Source organism: Copidosoma floridanum, unplaced genomic scaffold (genome assembly GCF_036245765.1).
Source record: "Copidosoma floridanum isolate Cflo_tuat_1 unplaced genomic scaffold, Cflo_Japanese_pri ptg000030l, whole genome shotgun sequence".
NCBI lineage: Eukaryota > Metazoa > Arthropoda > Insecta > Hymenoptera > Encyrtidae > Copidosoma > Copidosoma floridanum.
Genome location: NW_028321907.1, coordinates 14,798,227 through 14,819,592, shown reverse-complemented (window position 1 = coordinate 14,819,592; position 21,366 = coordinate 14,798,227). Strand labels below are relative to the sequence as shown.

Here is a 21,366-nt window from a genome sequence, read left to right as displayed (position 1 = left end):
CGTTGGTTTCTCGTTGCGAATTCATGGGCAGAAGTGTGCGCTGGCAGGGTTCGAAGAAGGAGAAGGGGCTTTTGTAATTTATTAAAATTCGGATCGATGCTTATCGTGGATTTATTTGGACTCTCCGCATCAGGCTCCACACGGATAAGAAAGTGAGAGAGTCAGGCGTAAGGTATACCGAGGGAGTCGGAGGTTTTTATTGTTGACAGCGCCGCGCGCCGGAACGGCGATAATTTTCATTTATCACGTCGGCCATGCGCTTTCGGGCGAAATTATCGTTTCATGCGATGCTAATGCTACTATGGTGCTACTTTCACCGATAACAGTCGAAAAGAAATTGGATGAAAGTATATGAATATACTATGCGACGCGCCACCACTTGCGTGATCGCCTGTAATATCGATTTCTAGATAAGACGGCGAATATACAGCGAGAGTTATCGCATCGCTCTTGTTTGGGTTATTTTATTAATTTTTTTGGAGCACTTTTCATATCATAATGGGTGCCAGATAATTCACATTATCTGCCTTAACGTCCCGCTTCCCAAATTTCAGCTTTAAATACATTCTGATTCATCACCTTGTTTGCATAATTATATACGTTTTCCATACAAATAAGAAGTTAAACTGTTTTTAAATGAAAATAAAAAATATCTCCAACTTCCTGTCACTTAAATCGCATATATTCCGATCAAAAGTAAGCGAGTAACCACTTCTTAATCGCTCTCAGAATTTTATACTTTAATCATAAATTTGCTTCAGGATATCTGGTCAACAGAGCCTTCGTAACAAAGGATACTCTGATCCTTTTTTTCTTCTTTATGCTACGCTCATACGCGTAGTTAAAAATTGATGTCACTTTGTTCTTTTCTATTTGAGTATTGCGTCGAATCACGAGTTGGAATATTTTTTTTTCATTCTCAGTCACCCAATGGACCCCAAAAAAGGTATTGCGAGTTCGAAGGTGTATGAATCACGGAAACGACTCGATCCAGGGTCCAATAATCGTTATTCTATTCCAATCGTGAAGGCCGAGCTCTATAAGCTTTTTTCTCGTCCTTCGGTATGTGTATGCGTACACAGACTTTTTTTCTTCCGATTCTTCTACGTGATACACTGGTAGGTCCATTTGTAAATTGAAATCAAGATTTAGCGAAAAAAAAACTTTTGAATATCTATCACAGATGAATGTAAAATTAAGTAATTTTATCGATTTGTGTACAGATGGCTATTTGAGATGTGTTCAATTACATATTTATCGTTCAAGAACTTTTACTGATGAAATGAAATTTGTTTTCTTTCCAAAACACAGGAAGTATGGTGCTTGAGAAAATTATAAAATTTGGTTTATAAATTAAATTACTCATTCATTTCTATGCTTGAACTTTTAACGTGATAAACAGTGCAGAAAACCTTTTCTCTAGGTTCTTGACTGAAATTCCAATCCCAGCATTCCTTAATAATTTTACCATTGTGACCTCAGACATGTAAATGTTTTAATTGTCTTATTATAAAATTACATTAGGCTAAAAATGATCAACCGATTCAGAAAACTCAGTGAGGTGAGGAAATTTATAAATAAGTTGGAATTTATAAACTTGACTTGCGTGTAGTATTTTCAGTAATCAAAATCATAGAAGACCTAATACATCGGGGAATGAGCACAAGCCTATGTGAAATTCAACATTCTGTTTGTTTTATCTTGAACGAGCTAAGGCATAGGACACTGATGTAAAATGATCTATTCTCCAAAAAGATACAAATCAGCCTATACACTCATTAGAAATCACAATCTGTAATAAAAACAATAACAAAATTCAAGACTTATTACAAAAAAGAAACTCGAATTACATGAGTTTCGGTGTACCACGCCCGAAAAATATCTGATTACGGGTATCAAATGTTTATCTGCGACACCATCGCACTGTTTTCACTTTCTAATTTCAAAAGAGCCTCGTACCCACGTCCCTGAATCTTTTTCTCTCTCAACTTCCTTTTTTCCGACTCAGTCTGTCATTAGTATATGCGTAAAAACTAAAAACAATTACAACAACAATAGAGAAAATAGCACAACATATAGCTCGAACAAAGCAGACATCTTCCTTCAGAGTCACTTTTCGTGAGAGCCCCGTGTCATGGCCACCGTCATTCATTTTTACACATAATTCTCTCTCCTTTCTCTCCTTGTTTTGCCATTTTGTCGCAATTGCTGAAAGTATACTTCCTATGAATGCGAAATCATACACGAAAGGAAAAAGTCAAGTCAACAATTGAAAGATGAGAAGCACAAATAGAAGGGTCTTTGTGCATTCCACTCCGTAATTACTACCATACAGGAGCACACTCTTGCTTTTATCTCCATGTCTTGTCTTTTAAATTTTGTTTCCTTCAAAAGAAACAAGAAAAAGCAATACAAGCTAGTATTTGTGTACTGCCATCGATTATCTCGGTTCAGTTCATCTCGTACTCACCTATGTCTAAGTATAACTCTGATGTGTAGTGCAAGGGGTTTAACAAGCGATGCCGGCAGTGATCCTTGCGTTCATCTTTCTCTCTCTCTCTTTCTATCTTTTTCGTGCATCTGTATAATTTTCTTCGACTGGCTATGGCTGTTCTGTCTCCTATGCGCATTGGTACCAGTGGTGTATTACCATATCGGATACATTATGGATTTTGTGGGTTTATTAATTCGGATTACCATTTGCAGGATTATTTTCTTCCACTGTTTGAATGTTCAACTTGGTGATTGCGGTAATCAATTCTGGATCATTGAGGTATAACTGTGGTCATCAGTTTTTTCAATTGCACTCATTACCGAGCGATCTAAATCTACTTTTTGGTTGACCGAGGAAAAAAATCCGTTGGTGCAGTGGCTTACATCGATAGATATTTATTTTAGGGATGGACGTTGTGTAATATTTATATAAATTACTTAAATTACATACTGTAAAGGCTATACACTATAAAAGTTGTATGATAAATATAAAAAATAAGTGATAATTACTACCTAAGGTAAAAGTTTTCTTATGCGTTGATGTGAGTTACAATTAAAGATGAGCTTTTTATATACTTGTATTCAGATTATCCTCAAAAAAATCTTTAAGGCTTTTGACTAGGAAAACAGAAGACATTTATTGTTTATTTATAATTTCACCACAGACGAGGAAAGTTTTAAAATAGTGAACGGTATATACAGTACAAAATAATTGCAACAATCAAACGATTTTTCGCTTCCTAATGTAATTAAACCTGTCAATTAATGGACTGAGCCTCATGGAATTAGTCAGAAATTCAATGGTGTGTTCAATTAAATCGAAGAAAAGACGGGAATCCGAGTCATTGAACTTACATTTCACGTATAGTATTTCTGTGTGTTGTGGTACGAATCTTTAGTGGCACGAGAAAGCATGGACTGTAACCTACAAGCCAAGAGATATTTTTACTTCTCTTCGTGTACAGTTACTTGTATCAACCCGAGACGATCAAGTATCTATAAAAATTAGCCCAACAATTAGTCAAACAATACATCAGATGTAGTAATTACTCTAGTTTGACGGAAAATACTGAATAATGAAAATAATTAATCTTTTCGAAAAAAATGATGCATCCATTTTTATGATCATCCCGACGATCGTCAACTACATAAGACTCGATAAAAATCAGAAGGATGTATTATTGAAAATTGCTAATCTGTTTTTTTCAATTAACACCTGACTTGCAAAACCATGGAGTCGATACAGTAATAATAATGACGTAACTAACAGTCACAGCAAGTACAACAACAGGCAAGTACACACATCGAAGCTCGGACGCGACCCACATGACAATTGTGATATAACGTCGTATAAGTAGATGTAAAGTACACATAGTAGGGCGTTTAAAAAAATGCTTGTTTCTAATTGTGTGTTAAGATTATTGGTTTTGGTTTACTTGTGGCGTCGTGTGCATACGCGTGTACCATCAACTATAATACTTACATGTATAATTGAGTAAATTCAATAGTAGGTACAGTTAGTTAAAGCGTATGATTTGCAGAAAATATGTAGTATAAATTAGTAAAATAATAACGATCTCATACGTTGACATGGCTTTTTAAATAATGACACACAAGGTTGTGATAATGAATAGAACTTTTTATTACTTTAGTATAAAATTACAAAGATTTACTATTTGAAATAATAATTTTATAATTACATTGAACCAAGTAACTTGAATTTTTTTCTCTTCAATTTCATTGATAAAACTTTAATTTTACTCTTAGCTAACATAAACTTAACTTTTAGTTTTTCTAATCAATTATACTTGATTTTGTTTGTTACAGGTAAGTACCACTGTACTACACGGATACTGGGCATGATTTTACCATTGTTTAATGAGTACGTATTGAATTATGTTACTGTCATTGTCTCTAAGTTCTGATAACTTTTAAGTAGTTCATTTATTGACTTTGAATAATTGAGTACTTGCTCGTATCATAATCCAATAAAAATTAATTTTTCTGATAGTGTGCAAAAGCCTTTTAAAGTTTTGCAAAACTTAAAAAAATTTTACTAAATCAGTATTTGTGATTCTGGCACCGTTTTTCGACCCATCAAGTCCCATGTAAATATCTATTTTTAGAAGTATGCCACATCGATTCTCTTGGGTGACCATGATTATTCTGGTTAATCACCTTGTTTATCACATAATACCACAAAGTAAAATCATGTACAAAGTTTTACGGACGTAAAAGTACTACAGTCGAGTTCCGTTTGTAGTACATTACAGTTGCGAAAATAGTGAAAATGGTGATTTTGCAATTGAAAATTCGAGCTACAACGTGGTAGCCGATGCACAACGCACAGTATACACACATATAGTAATTAATGTTAGTACATCAGAGAAAGGAGAAAAAACCACCAGTTTTTGTTAAATGGTGAATCACGTGTATATGGCATACCATTTACTCTACTACAAATTTAATGCTGTACTTATTACGTAAACACACGTGTACATGTATACTTACAATACGTCGATGGAGGAGGATTCTACCTGTCATTCGCGAGAAAGTTGACGTTCTCGAATCGTCAAACGGAACGAGTTTGCTGTTGCTCTGCGGCACATGCAATACCATATAAGCGTCGTCTCTCTTGCACCATCCTATACGATTCTAATGCGCACGACCGTTACACTACACCAAGTGTCTACAAACTTTCATACGCTGGTACCGTGGCCGGTCATTGTCTGGGATGCACAATTTTTCTCTTTTTTCCATCCTATCGTTCTAATTTGCCCGGAAGCGCGATGAAAGCAACCAGGCATTTGCATTCTTAATGAGAACCCCGCTGTGACCGCTGCACATCTCTCTCGTTCTTGTCCGCGTCTGCCTGTGCACAGTAGAGTTTCACTCGAAGCTTGGCTGGAGAAAATCGCGGACTCGGAGCTTTTAATTTTCCAGCGATAGAAATCTTGTCCGTGCCATTTGCCTCTTGCATAGAGAGCCCGGAGAAAATGTTTTCGAGCAAATGCACACTGCGCGTAAATAATTGACCCATTAAGTTTGCGTAGGTTTTGAGTGAATTTTCACTGGACACGCCTGTTCATTGTTACATCAGCTACACAAGAAAAAATACCGAGCTCATCGTGAAAATTCAATATTGACTGACTTTATGAACGTCTATTCATGCCATCTCTAAGATACTTATGTTACTCAAACACATTTTAGGGTATGACAAATTATAACACGCATGTGTCATAACATGTGGAACAAGCCTCGAATTTTGAGTGACGTGTATTTGTTAGAAGGAGAGGGAATGAAAAATTACATGAAAGTTACACCCATCGATTTTCTTGTTTCATAAGATAGGCTTTTTTAGGCGCACGATTACTACATCGCTCGCCAGCGGTTTTGATCTAATCGGACACGAACTGCTGCGTTTCACCGAATTAACTCATAATCACTGCTGTGTATTGGTTATAGGTTACGGTGTTTTTACACGTGTGTACCACTCTACTCTCACCAGCCCGAACATCCGTGATACGGAAGTAACAAATACGATAATTTTCGATTTAAGAGACCTTCTGCGGCGAGTTTCATCATTTTAATTAATCGTAAAGTAAAATTTATTCATCTTTGCAATCACTTTCTTGGGAACGAGATTATGCAATGCTATAGCTTTCGTGAGCTGTCATGTTTTTTTTGTTACTCACATATACACGTACATTGTAATACGTATATCCAAATTAAAGTAACTTTCTAATTGTATGGATTATTTAACTTATTTTCTCATTAGTTGTGGAAATATTTCTAGTGATCTGCTTTCCGTATAAACATTAGCAGTTTGTGATTTGTCGTGAGATTTATGCACTGTCCATTAGTCTTCGAACGTAAAACGTTTATTACACAATACATAATACTGTTACAATTAAGTAGACGATTTTTTTTATTTTGATGAGTTATCAAATCAAGATTGAGTAATCTATTACATCAAAACATTGATGATTGAGCCCTACCTAAGAGGCTTGCTATCATTCGATCGTTGCATCTATGATACAATATTACGAGATAATTATTCAGCAACGTTATTAATAAATTTATCTGTAACAATCTCACAAAGTCTTTGACGACATTAATCAACTAAAACACCATGATCACACTACGATAAAACTATGGTTTACAGCACAAATATTTGATTCAAGTCGCTTTTCTCAAAAAGATTTCTCTTAAGTAAGCAAGACTCATGTAGCGTTAAGATAGGTAGGTACACACTGTTTACATGCACACACACACACACCAAGCTGAACAGCAGGCAGCCCCCGTGAGGCATCTAACTAAACCCAGCTTCAGCTCATTTGCAATTTACACACTCACATGTATCTGTGAAGGCAAGATGTAGGATGCGAGAAGCGGAGACCTAAATAAAGTAAAATCCCTTTTCTCTCAATGGGGCTTTGACTCGTACCTTCAAAAGGTACTGACTTGGCTATATGTCATTAGATGTACATCCACCTTGAGCTTGACACTCTTTTACTATTGGGCCGAGTATCAATAAGAGAGATAAAGAAGGCACTGTGGGAAGAGATTGAAAAGGAGTACGAGATCACAGGTGAAATATTGCGTGCGTAAAAATTTTTGCGAATTTTACGTGTAATATCAGCGAAAAGGAATTGACTGGGAGTTGGGTTTGGATCGACAGTGTATTTTATTTATGATGGTCATTAGAACGAAGTTCTTTATGTCGCATACTCGGGAGGCTGGAATTTTAAAACCGACAGATTTGATGAAACAGAAGTGGCTTACCGGAAGTCTCTTCCTCTCAAGTTTTCCCCCTTACCCCGTCCCCCTCACCTACAGTTCCCTACACACTTCCCCTTACCCCACCATATATTTGCCAACCGTGCCGCACTACTCTCCTACACACTTTTGCCCATGATTCCCCTTCACACTCCGAAGCAATTAATTTTTAAACGAATTTTAATTTTATTTTCTCACAATAATTTTTCTTTAACTCAGAAATTTTTTCTTTTACAATTCTTAAAAAAAAAAAAAAACACTCTCCAGTGCATAAATTTGAAACCCTCGTCCTCTTGTTTACGAGTCAGGTGCCTTCCCCACTCTGCTACAAGCGCTACCGATTATGAAAATTCGGTTTCTTGTACTTATAGTGTGGTTCGTAACTATAATATTCCATTTTCATATGCATTCACTGATAATACATTCAATCAATAATAATATGTATTTGTCTAAATAATAAATCTAAAAAAACAAAAACTTAACTAGCATAAATATGGTTGTGTAGATTAAATGAAATAAGGCGCGTTATTACACATTAAATTTTTGTATTTTATGCATTTGATGCATAAATTTGATGCATTGTTAGTGATCAAACGTTAAATAATTTTGAGAAAAAAAATCAAACTATTTTATGAAATGTGTAACAACATTCCCCGTTTCAAGATAATCGCCAACGCCTTAATCTCTAAAGAAGTTAATAATATCCTTTATCTATATTACAAAGATCTTTCATCGTCCGCATAAAAGTGAATAGCGGACGTCAATACGGCTGACCCAGTGATACAGAAACGACTCCTTCTATATCTCCTACAGTTAAAAGTCTTTTCCAACAAGCTCCTTTCCTATTTCCAGAAATGGCAGTGGAAGCGACGATAAACGCAGCACCGACCAGTACGAATCCTCTTCCATTCGTACATAGATATATTAGCTGCTCACTTTCTCTTGCTTCGTTCAACTGCAATGTATCCAAACATACATTCATATATTTACGTATGTGATGATCTTAGAGTGTTCCCCACTGCGAGAATTCCCACGAAGCGTTTTTATTGGCATCCTTATCTCTTTGTTTGCTCTATTCACTGCAAATGCTACAGAATAAGTTTTTTTTTTTTTTTCTTTTTATTATTATATGTAGAGTACTAACCTTACAGAGATATACACATCTGCAATATAATTATCTGCAAAACGGCAACCCATAGGCTTTACATATCCTTGCGGCAGTGTCATCGCATGTATAAACGATCGCGAGGCGCACGCGAACCGGCTTGCTTAGCTTCCTCATCGATTACACAAGCCCGAAATTTTTTATACTCGTACCTCAATTGCCTATATACTTTGTCATTGTGCTATCTATGTAATAAGCCACTGTTGGTATCCAAGCTACGTAAGTTATTCGTAACACATATTTTTTCGGTCGTAAAAAAAGAAAAAGAAAAAAAAAGATCGAGTAAAGATGAACGAGTTTTATTTTAATCGCAGCAATATTTCATTTCATTGCATTACATTGCAGATGCCAAGGTGTATACGTACGTTTGTGCAATGAACAGGAAACAGCAGTGGAAGATGATAAGTGCAATCGAATAACCTAGAATCCTATAGTCGCGGGCGTCATACTTCGACTCCAGCTTTTCGAGACACGGGATATCTTGTGATTATTGATTTCTTTTCGTTGTTCTAAGGTACTATGTTTTTTTTATCGTCGTGTATCAACAATAAATCGGTGTCAATGCTTATATCCACTTTGAATAGCCGAATGACTTCCTGATATAATATATTAGCACTCGAGAACTCTTTGCGTAATGTATGATGAGAAGGGTATTTTTAGATCAGAGGATTGGAGTTAGTGTACTAGTTGTATGTTCGATTTGGCTTGTTACAATATGATGAGGTTCATGTACAAAATGGCGTTTTGCGCGAGGTTTTACGACATTAAATAAGTATGTTATGTATGGCATTGTGCTGTTTTCCATGTAACACTCTACAAATTCATGTTAATTTTTCGAGACGCTATTAGGTGCTATTGATGATGTAAACGTTTGAGAGTGATTTTATATATGTTACAAGTGATAAAAGAAGAGTGTCTGCCAGCTTACACAATACGAATCTGTGGTGATACCGTTCCAAAAAGTGTGGAGCTATAAGTATAAGCATCCTATTAGATTAAATTAAATCCAAACGATAACATACCATTGGTAGTAGTAGATTTTTTTCACAAAGCTGTGTACTTTATGATTTATTTAAAGAATAAAATAGTTCGGTTTATCTGTTATCGAATTAAAACAATAGCACTGTCTTACAATGTTTAACGAAACGATTTATGACCTATTGAACAATCGAACAATCAATGATATTTATCCAATCAATGTTCCAAAAAAAGGTCAAGTTAAACTTCTTTTTCTCAGAATAGCCTCCTAGTAACTACACTTATGCAACAGATATACTGAGCTGATGCCTTGCACCACTCATACTTATGGACAACTCCCTTTTGACTCACGACCAAAATGGAAGTACGCGTACGCGGCGAGTGGCCCATGGGATCACCGCACCCATCTCTCTATCAACTCTGTGCCTAATACGCCCTTTAAACAAGCTGGATCCATGTCATGTGTATATGTTTGTATGTATGTAAGTACAATATGGTGTGGAACGTGAATTGTATAAATACATCCACATGTAGTTAAAAAAACCCACACATACTTATACACAAGTGCATCCTGCCGGAAACGGATGCACGGCACCACGCTTCGCTAAAGCTCAGCCAATCCCTGCTGTATTACTCTCTTGTGCCATTGTGAATCGAATAGGCGAGCGTGTTTATAAATGCCCGTAGGTATACATATACAATGTGTGGATGCTCGCTGCCTCTCTTGAATAATGTAATTACTCCAAAAGAGCGGCGAGCTCGTTGTTCGACTCTGTTCCTCAAACCTTGAAGCTCCCCCTGTTCGGCCTTTTTTTCTGTTTGACGGAGGAAGCTTCCGATCGTGCGCTGCTTTATCATTAGCTGTAATATAGATATTGCAATCTGGTACGTGGACACATGGTCATGGGGCACAATAATATGCGTCCAATGTTATTAGAATCATGATTAGAATTAATATAGGGTGCAGTTTCAAACAACTAACGTGACGACTACTATTTACAATTATGGCCTGCCCTGTTCAGATCATCTAAATATCAGGTAGTACTTTTACGCTTTTACGTCGATACAACATCCTGGGTTATAGTGTAGAGAAATTTACACTTATATGAAGCTAATGAATCCATTTAAAATTTAATAGAAGAATTGTATATAGTGCAGTTCAGCAGTGTTGGACTGCAATAATAGAATGTACAGCAACGACACCAACCAGGATAAGATGTAAGCTGCACGCAAAGCAAGGAAAGGGGGAGAATCAAGAGCAACGATAGGTACGCTTCCTGTCTTGTACACTGATCTTTCCAAAGAGCTAACCACTCCGTAATAAAAATAGCCGCACGCCGGGCACTCGCTGTTACCCTAATGAAACAAATGCTTATGAATCCCATTACAGCATCGGCTGCGAGTGAGAGCGAAATATATAGAAAGAGAGGGAAAAGATTTGTAGAAAGAAAAAGAGTCAGGAGTATACCAGTGCAACAAGGCACTACCATCGGTCTCTGATGCTTACACTGCGAAAAGCAATGATCGTTACGCAACACTGACCGCTCGCACGTACCTGCCTGCGTGTATTATGTTTTATTGTGCCCACAGAGTCGTTAGAATGTCATTTCGAGCGTTCCACGTTTATGATTCTCTTGATTCTCGTACCTCGTGTGTGTGTGTGTGCGTGATCATTGTATCTTCGTCATGGAAACATTACTCTGAAAAATTAATCGACATCGCTATTAACCGCAAACGAGGAATAAAAAATCCAACCTTACAACTTATAGGGTCTGGCAGACTCTTGAGCTGATCGAACTTTCCGAAAAATTAAAGAAACTTTCTTTCCATCCTCAAATGATACGTGCTGGGCAACAGTTGGCGAGATGCGGCCCAAATGACCGAGAGGATCGAGATCTCAGCATTCCTGCCCCGTTTTGATACACTGATTGAGGTCGTTATGCACTCGAATAATCTTGAAAGGAAAAAAATTTTCTCGGAAAGAAGCAAAAGAGAGATGAGGAGCAACATTTAAATGAGTATTTAGCTGTGCACTCATGGACTTCTTAGCGCTTCACATATTCATTATTGTGAAGTATTGCATAGGCAAGATTAATTTATAGAACTCGGATATGTGTGACGTAGCTGTGAAGTGCAGGTAGGCTTCTATACGGGTTTTCTTCTCTTTTTCTGTATCATGCCGTAGGTTCATAGATACTGGAAGTAAATCGTTGGTAAAAAGTTATGAATGCAGGACACTGTTTGCAGTTATATACAACTAATTGCTATTAAAGGCCCGTTGATCTTACATTTACGATGTCAGTGTACTCAGAGTTATAAAAATAGGGGTGTGATTGTGGTTGGGTTTCGTTGATCGGTAGGGGGTTGAGGGTTGAATTGATAATGATGATTAAAAATTTTGGTTTGTTCCGTTTTTAACTTAAGCCCTAAGGGTTACTAACGGAGCAGCTTTTAGATCAATGTATAACTTTACTTAAAAGGTATGTGTGTGCGTAAAAAATTATCTTTATTCAGAGGCTGTACGTAACGTTATTGTTAACGATGTTTCTTGAAATACATTTAAATTATTTAAATGAAGAACAGAATTCGTTTCATTTTCATCTTTTCAGTATTTGCAAAGTAAAAATGATAAACTATATGTTTGATAAAAAGTACAGATCTTTGAACAAACGAAGATTCCTAATCGTACTGTGTTATCATGTAAGAAAGTTAAAATAATACGGGTGTACGCTGGCAATGAAGAAAAGCGCGAGAAAGTACATCCACATGTATTCAGAGCAGACTCAGTAGTGTTTAGACAGCTATACACATATATGTCAGAGGTACAAACTCTCACATTACATTTTTGTTCGTTAATTTTTGGACCAAGTTTATTCGAACAATTGATCGGTCAAGTTTTTGAAAAAATTGGTTATTTGTAACACCTTTGATTCTGATACTTATTAACAATCTACCCAGAGTTTTTTAGTTATTTTACACCTGTACAATCAAGGTAAAGAAACCAATATGTGTGAAAATGTACACAAAAAGTAAGATTTTTTTGATCAAACGAAAAAAAAAAATTTACGGTGCAGGTATTCTAGTAAATAGAAAACTAGGCTGTGAGAATGCAATTACAACATGCACAAGTGTATATCCAATAAAAAGTATGTACTAAGACAAGGAAAAGAGAATAAAAGAAAAAAGCAAGGGTGGGTGCAACGTACGCGCTTGGATACAAAACGTCGGAGACAGTTACATCAATTACTCCCAGCTGTCTTGGCAGCCACACACAGCTGAGCAGAGCGAGAAAAAAAAACCGAACATTGTAACTTTCACTGAGCTCTGCTGCTATTGCTGCTGCTGCACTCTCCTGGTTCATATAACAGTACTAAATGAGGGATAAAAAAAGTTATCTCGTTTCTTTCGTACACTGTTCTTATACATGCATACGTGTTTACTCTATACTTCGAAATTATGCCAAGAAAAGGAAGCAATGTGTGAGGCAATTAGTTCTTCGTGGGACTAGTGTCAATGAATTTATTTAAAGAAACGAAAGCAAAGGACACCAGAAAAAAGATAGAGCTTTCATTGTACTTATATATAAAGGTGTAAATTACTTTTGAGGTGTACACGTACTATAAATTTTGGGTTAGTGGTGAATCTCGGTTTTGTCTTGTTTTTGCAAGATTTATAGAACTAATGTGAAAAACACCCATAGCATCGTTTGGTTGATGAGCAATTTAAATACAAGTGTGTTAAATTTACGAACTTCATCTTATCAATGTTCATAAGCGTTTGTTAAACATGTAAATAAATCTACAAACAATTAATCAGAGACAAATACTAATATAAAAACTAATACATTAAGGCTACAAGACGTAAGCCATTATATCGCATGTAGGACACATTTGTTAAATTTTAAGGGTTTATTTAGAATTTTTTACTTTAATTTTAAACTTTTAAATATTTTAGCGTGGTATATACATAATTTACTATACGAAGGATGTGTACAAGATGATCATTAGAATCTCGCTGGATGCACACACTTCTGAAACTATTTTTTAGATTGGTGCTCGGCTTAAGTTAGAACTTAAAATTTAAATTACGCAAAAGAATCCCATAGAATATACGTGATTTGTTGTATACCTTTGTAAGTAAGCCGGAAAAAAATGATGTGATAAGTATCGATTATGTAGATATATTATAATTATAAAGCATGAATAAAACTGATTTTTGCTCTTTGGTTGTATAGACAAAGTTGTAAATCGAAAATCTTTCATTTTGAGCACAGTTTGACTAATTTAAACTGCATCATTCATCTCGTACACAAACGCATTATTTTTGTACTCTCAACAAAGCTTTTTTCCGTTTCCACCGAATGCACCCAGCACAGGCCTCGTCCAGAATAAAACAAAAAAAGAAGGAGAGATAAAATTGAAGGATCGCTCAGTGAAGAAAAGGAAACGTTAGAAAAATTTCATGCAGCTCTCCGATATAAGTATGTATTATGCGCAATACATTCATGTAAACGCTCATTCTTACGCTATGGGTATGCTATTATGATTTTAGTTCATATGTGCATGCAAAAAGTTAATGAGGCCTTTTATCATGGCTAAATAAGCAACACGTTGAAAATGAATATAAATATACGTAGTCTGTAGGTTGCTCCTGCTGCAAAGCTTGACCGTGAATGGAGCCATGAAATTTGATACGCTCTACAAATCTTTCCCAAGCCCTGCGTAGATCGATGGGAGAGAGAAATAAAGGAAAGATTTCAAAAAGATACCATTATTCATGCACCCCAAATGCAGTGAGTCTAAACATTTTTACTCACAAACGTGCTCGAGCTTTTTTTCGATAGAAACCCCAACCAGTACAATAAACAAAGGTATCGGTATTTACTTTGGTCACTTTCGAAAATTATCAACATACATGGCTCCTTATGGTTCTCATGCCGAAACATAAAACTCTTCGAACTTGTGTAATATAGAAATTTGGATAGCAACTTCGGATTATGGAAAAATGAGAATCTGCAGGTACATGAGTTAGATGGTACACTAGAGTACAAAAACTTTCTAATATACTAAAGTACCAAAATATATACGTATACGCTTATGTACATAGTGTTACAAACTACGAATGGTGACGTCCCTCCAGACTATTTTAAAGTGTTTAATATTGTTCTTCACAAAACTAACTAATACGTACACATTAAACGGAATAACAAAAGAAGCACAAATAAATTTTGTAAAATAGTATTCTTGATCGTTTCCTCATGTGAAGCTCGTTAAAAGAAATACACGGATGACGCAGGTGCACTTACACAGTGCGAGCACACAGAGAGGTATCGTAACGCGATCACCAGGTCAAGCAGCCGCGAGCGCCGAGAATGAGCACACGTACTTATGTGCGTACAGCATAAACGCGTGCCATCACGACGTTACGTGGCGTATATACAACACTAATACACAAGACCGTCTGAAAGAAATTCTTACGCTCTTCTTTGGTATTCCGAATGGCGACGATGATAGGTTGAATGACATATCCAAGATACGTGAATATGTGTGTTGTTCTTTATTTCACGTAATTGTAAGCGATTAGGCGCATGCATCTATTGGTGGAATTTCTCAAGACACTTGAGAGAGAGATCCATTCTTGAGACTACCGCCACCATGATTCATCATTTTGTTAAGCTTTTTTTTCATCCAGGGTCCATAAATATTATTTCGGGAATGCATTTACCTCTTCATTTCAATGAATATTGTCAGAAAAAGAAAAATGATTTACGAAATGTAGAGTGGATACATTTTTTACGATCACTCGTACGACAGCTTTTCTTTTGGCACTCACACCCCATACAGTTACACGAAACAAAACAATGTTTTGTCAAATTAAATATCATTGAATATAGTCGTACTTGAAATAAAATACCAAACTTTAGGTAGAGAATGCGCAGTGAGCGTCTTTCAGCTTGTACGAACGAGGTTTAGCGACTCATTACGACTCTATAGGCAAGTGCGGGTCCTCAGCCCTCCACAGGGTTCTCATAACAGCTGCTCCCTTAAGAATTTCGTCACGAATAATATTTTTTCATACACTTCTCTTACTCTGCAATCTTATTGATATCTTTTTTTCATCAACGATTCATATTAATGTGAGCTTTACGTAGGTTTTAAAATTTCTATATTGGCCAAACTGTTACTGCAACATTTATATTTTGCGACATAAATTTTTTGATTATTAAGTGATTATGCTGTGTTTATAACTTAAAAACACGATTACAGTAGAAACATGCTGAGGTATTACAATATTCTCGCGACACGTTCGTCCAAGGTTATTGGCCAGCTAATATCGAATAAAAATCTCTCTTAGAAAATAGTTAAAATATCCTTCGATCAAACAGACAACATATGACTCAATAACAAAATAAACGTACGAAAAACTTGAAAAAAAAAATACAATTTAAAGAAGCAGTGGCTTTATATCGAAAAATTGTACATACATTACTGAAAGACCGACCTTCACGTATGATGAGAAAAAATTAAAGTGTACCATTGAAATGAAATCTGAGCACTAGTCGAACAAAAGAGAAGAGAAAAATATAGCCTGCTGAAATTTTCTAATAAAAAAATTTATCGTTAGTAACTCATCTCTTCAGAATCATCTTGTGTTTTTTTTAAAGATATACGTGCAAAACGTGTAAAGTGCAAAACTTGGCTGTAACAAAGTTTGGTTTTCTGCAGCCTTCTTGGGTCACACGAAAAAAAAAATTGTTCAGTTTAATAGAGAAGGCGAAAATATTTGATTTAGCATTGATTTATAGTTATTCTGAAAAAAAATCACCACTACTGTACGTTTTACAGAATTCAAGAATGTAAACTACAAACTGTAAATGTTCATTTTACATACTTTGATTTACACTTCTATTGTTTCTCTCAGCATCCAGATTCTCATTGCGTGCTACTAGGTAACACATGCCGAGAGGAACTTTTTTGACGGGTCTAAACAACTTGTATTTGATTTCTAACACGTATTGAGGATCTGACTTTGAGTATACGAAACATTAAAACAGACCCTGCGGCAAAGCCTCCCAGGCGCCAGAGCCATTCATCTTACTGGAAAAAACGAGTTTGTATCACAAAAACAGCTACATAACATTTCATTAGCTATGTAGTTGTGTATAAAACAGTCATACGTGTTCAGCTTATGTGAAGGCTACATTAAAAATTACTTTATTAGGCAAATAAGCTCGATTCAATATAATATAGTATAAAATAATTAAATCATGCAAGAATTATTTTTTTTCTTTCCAAAACTTTGTCAAATATGTTAATAAATATTTATTCCCTTGAAAACAATCAATTTACACACATACGATGGATATATGTTCAAAGTGCTATTTACCACAAAAAAGGGCTTTTAAAAACAATTTCATTTCAATGAAAAAATTTCAAATTTTAATGATATTTAAGGAGAATTAAGTCACAGGAGGCTTACAGTCATTCATTAAAAAAATTTGACAGATTTCCACACCACCCAAGAGGTACTGTCAGTGGCGCGTTGGATTTTTTTGCATTACATTACTATCATGACGTCATTGTGTTGGCTATTAATCGAATTAAAGAATTAAATAATTACAATAAGACTAATTTATTAGAGTAAATAATCTATTTAGGAAACACTGCCACTTATCCTTGAGCTTCATGTTTGTAATTGTAATTGTGGTATCCATTCGCTTCACGTAAGTTTAAAATAAACTTACGTGAGGCCCTACACAACCACTAATTTATTACAAGATAAAGAATATCAATACAAGTTTGAATAATATGCAGTATTACGACCTTCAGCTTTCGTTTTTTAGTAGATAATTATGTATTGATGTTATTAACCTGCAGATTTCTAACATTTATTGGGATAATTTTATAGAAAAATTTTAATCGTTGCACACAATTTACACAGCATAAAATTTTATGTAAAACGTTGCATGGCAGGAAAAAAAAATTTGGAGTAAAGTTAAGAAATTTATGTTAGCTAAGATATTATTGTCTTGTAATAAAGTATTTATAAATGTTTTTATTTATTAGCGTCTTGAACACCTCCTTAAATTTTTTCTAACACCGAGCAATGAATGCTTGTTTTGCTTAAAGACTCATATACTAAGCTTACACATTTTTGAGTGTAAACCTACTGTTACATGACTTATAAATACGTTACTGCAAGCTTTTCTCAGCCTGTATACTGTCTGGAAAAGTAAACTAATAAGGAACCTGTATTTTATGAGGAAAACAGTATTCGTACGATTCATGTGTTTAACACAGTCTTTCTTATTAAAAAAAAAAACCAGAAAAAACGCACAGGATCACTTAGTATCCTACCATTTGTAGTAAGATAATTACTTCTTTTTGTTCTATCAACAAGCAAGTGAGCACACAGGGTGGCTTGATGTTACGAGCATATAAGGATTTTTTGTCAAGTTTCAATAAAAAGAAATTTTTACTATCTTCTATATTGAATATATTACCAAAAGAAGTACTTTTGCTCATCGTTGCATAATACCTTTTTTAATCAACGTAATATTTAAATTTTTTCTGAACAACACCTTCGATCTTAAAAAGAGTGAAAAAGTGGACAGTCTGAAACTAAAGCAACATTTTTTGCGTTTGACTTATTGAGTATCCTTCGAGTATTGACGACTTAAACGTCATTTGTAACAAGCACTTTAAAAGTACAGTGCTAGATGCAAGAGCCCCCTTTAGATATCGCTTTTTCGAAAACGCATTTCTACAACTATGATATTAATTTTTCCGTGTAGAGTGTTGAAACAAGCCTGTTAAATTTTTGCACCTAATACTTATAATCATATTTGATAAGGAAATTCCACTACTCGGAAGTGTAAATAAGCTATCCACCGCAACGAACATTGACTCCACATCAGTTATGATGTAATAAGAATAAAAAACCAAGAAATCTGTGTGAAAAAAATATCATTCATGCTGCTGTTTCAGCAATAGTTTATTCTACCGTGACAAAAAACTCTTATTGTAATGTTTTAGGAAAAGTAGTAGTATACCATGAACTCGCGCTAGAGTCAAAAAATAAAGCGCAGTAGTACCAAGTCGTCGATTGCAATTGCCGATAAAGCCTTGTTAAGAGCCAGGGGCATTAATAGTAGCCAGCTGATGCTGACCTTGAGTAAGTATCCCTGGTGACCATTATACATGTACCCATACCTATACTCCTTTTGTAGCACACTGAGCAAATTTGTTCTGGCTTGATTTTAGCTGGGACACAGGCTCATATAGATAATATATAAGACGACTTTGCTTTACATATTGGTGACTAGTGGGATTTATGAATAAATGTGTTGTACAAACCTTTTGGTTGCTTTCTATGGAGAACCACTGAAAATTTTACTCGCTTTTAAAGTATTATAAGCCACATGAACGTAAGATTTAGCTATTTTTAATTAACAAATTTTTTTGTTTGGATGCCTCAGAAATTCAGACACGTAAACCCAGCAAATTCAAAAGGACAGTTTTCAAAAAATAGCTTTTTGTCAAACGTTTGAAGCTTGCACCTATATGTCTAAGTTTGGCTGAACAGTTGCCAGTAAAAAATTTTAATTACATTATAACTTAACATTTACTATTCAAGTTGATGTACTGTGTGTTTACTATGTGCAAGTTAATTTAGGGGACGGCTGGTGCCACGTGTCAATTTTACACTCAGACTTATGGGAGTGTGCTGCAATTCTACCAGTGGCGGACGATTTAAATAATTTTCCCCTATCAGATTTAACATAGAATGTCCTGAAAAAAGCTGTGCTCAATTTTTACATAGCAAAACTTTGTATCAACTCGGTTTTTATTTTTTGAGTTGGATGCTCGGGGTGTATTCGCTATGTAAGAGTTAATTAAGGGACAGGTAGTGCCACGTGTTACTTTTACACGTAGGCTTACGAGAGGGTTTTAAAATTCTATCAGCGACAGTCGCTTTTACTGTTTTTTGCTTATAAGATTGATCTTGAGAAATTCTGAGTAATGGTTGACACGTTATATTTGCACACAGCGAATAAGCGCTAGGTAATAGTTTCATCAAAATACTACAAAATTCTTATGAAATTTAAAATCACTCACCAACAGAGTAGTCATCTGATATATTTATTTATCGTAGCAAAAGTACTTACCTGAAACAAACAAAAAAAGGATTATTAATTAAAGTAATATGTACAATACAACAAAAATTGTTTATAATAAGAATACTTCTTAATAATATATTGGAAAAATATTATATTATACGAAAAGTAAAGCAAGTATAAAAATTACACATTAAGCAATACCAGATGGCATAGCTGAGCTGGTATGGTAATAAAAATTTTTTTTACTTCAAACAATACTCTTTATTAGGAAGAAAAAAATGTAAAGTTTGTGAACATTCATAAAATAATTGTGCCCAAGTACGATAAAAATAACTAAAACGCGTTAGTCTGTATCAACTTAAAACTAACAGAACAATATAAATTTAGCCCAAGTCTATTTTTTATTTAGATTTTTTGTTTAATGGGCTACCCCAACTAAAACGACCTCTAATATATAAATTTATGCGATGTCTTCCAAAAATAATAGTTTTGATACACGAATGTATAAAGAATTTCGACGTCTTGTATATCTATTAAATTATCAGAGTTGATGATACTTAATTCTATAATATTTTGACTGCCAAGTTTTTTTTAGCCAACTATTTTAATTTCTGTAGTATTTTAAAAATATGACTATTAAAACAGTACATTTCTAAGTATATTCGTAACGAAGATCGTGCAGGAGACTTTTATAATTCAAAGTAACAAATCCTTTGAGATGTTGTCCATGGAAACGTCCTTATAACCTTGATACGAACGATGGGCGTGTGTACACTGGATGTTTGGTCGATGTAAACCTTTCAGGTCACGGAGTTTTATGTATCACGAAACACGCAAGCTCACATAGAATAAGTCAAGTAGCTTAGAAATAAAAGCTTATTCTTTACTTCAAGAGTTTTATGTCTTCTCTTATTACTGTAAAATAATTTTAGCGTGAATTTAAAAAGTAATCAATTCTTCATCATCACATTCCGAAGTAAAAAAAAGAACGTGCCTTTATCCTTAGAAAAAAAACAATCCGCTTTCCAAGCTCTATTAATCAGCAATAAAAACTGACAATTTCACAACACAGATGAAAACAAGCCTGACATAATTATTAAAACTATCAGCAAACTCTCAATTTATTATATCAGTTTATCTTTAAGCTGTCCATAAAAAAAGTATATTGATCCCCTTTTTAATAATTTCACTTTTCTCGGATCATCCCTCTGGTCTTTATCATATTCTCTGTACATACCTACATCGCTATAATGCCACTCATTTCGTTTATTTAATGGACTTATACACCGATAGAAACTCGTGTGTGCAGTCTTTTTTACGATTATCCGTTTAAAAATTTGCATGTCTTAAAATAGTGCATCTATTCAATGTCCTCTGTGCCTGACAGCTGACAAATACTGGACTTTGAAATAATTTCATAATTCATTTACATCGATGGTGTATGCCAGTAAGAGTAGAAACAAGTTCCTTGATTCAAGCACAGCGTTTATATATGTATGATTTATCAGCATGAAACTTGATCGTAACTAAAATGAAACATCTGGTATAGTTCATTGGCATTGGCTAGCAACCTCTCACCAAAACATCATCGTTTTCTGCGACAACTGTTAGGTACCTAACACGTGCCATTTCACCTCAGCCTTTAATTTTTCGTCTTCTGAAGCGAAAATCACTTAAACACGATATCTAACTGTTTGTACTGTCTTTTGCTCTATTGTACATGGCAGCTTGCTACTTGGCATATATACCAGCAAGCTGTTAGGCCCATTGAATATGTATAGGTATACGGGGAAGCCACGCACATTGCGGTTCTTTTTGAGCATTCGGATTC

General features: G+C 35.1%; 1 protein-coding gene across 2 annotated transcripts in view; it reads left to right on the top strand.

Annotated features, from left to right (window-relative positions):
• Positions 1-21,366, top strand: part of LOC106639670 (javelin-like) — a 67,747-nt gene that overhangs the window by 28,358 nt on the left and 18,023 nt on the right. Inside the window, exon 2 of one of the 2 annotated variants that reach the window (XM_089597191.1) lies at positions 4,321-4,375. The exons of the other annotated variant lie outside the window; for it this stretch is intronic. The gene's annotated coding sequence lies outside the window, so the exon portion shown is untranslated. The remainder of the gene's footprint in view (positions 1-4,320; positions 4,376-21,366) is intronic. 2 annotated transcript variants of the gene reach the window in all.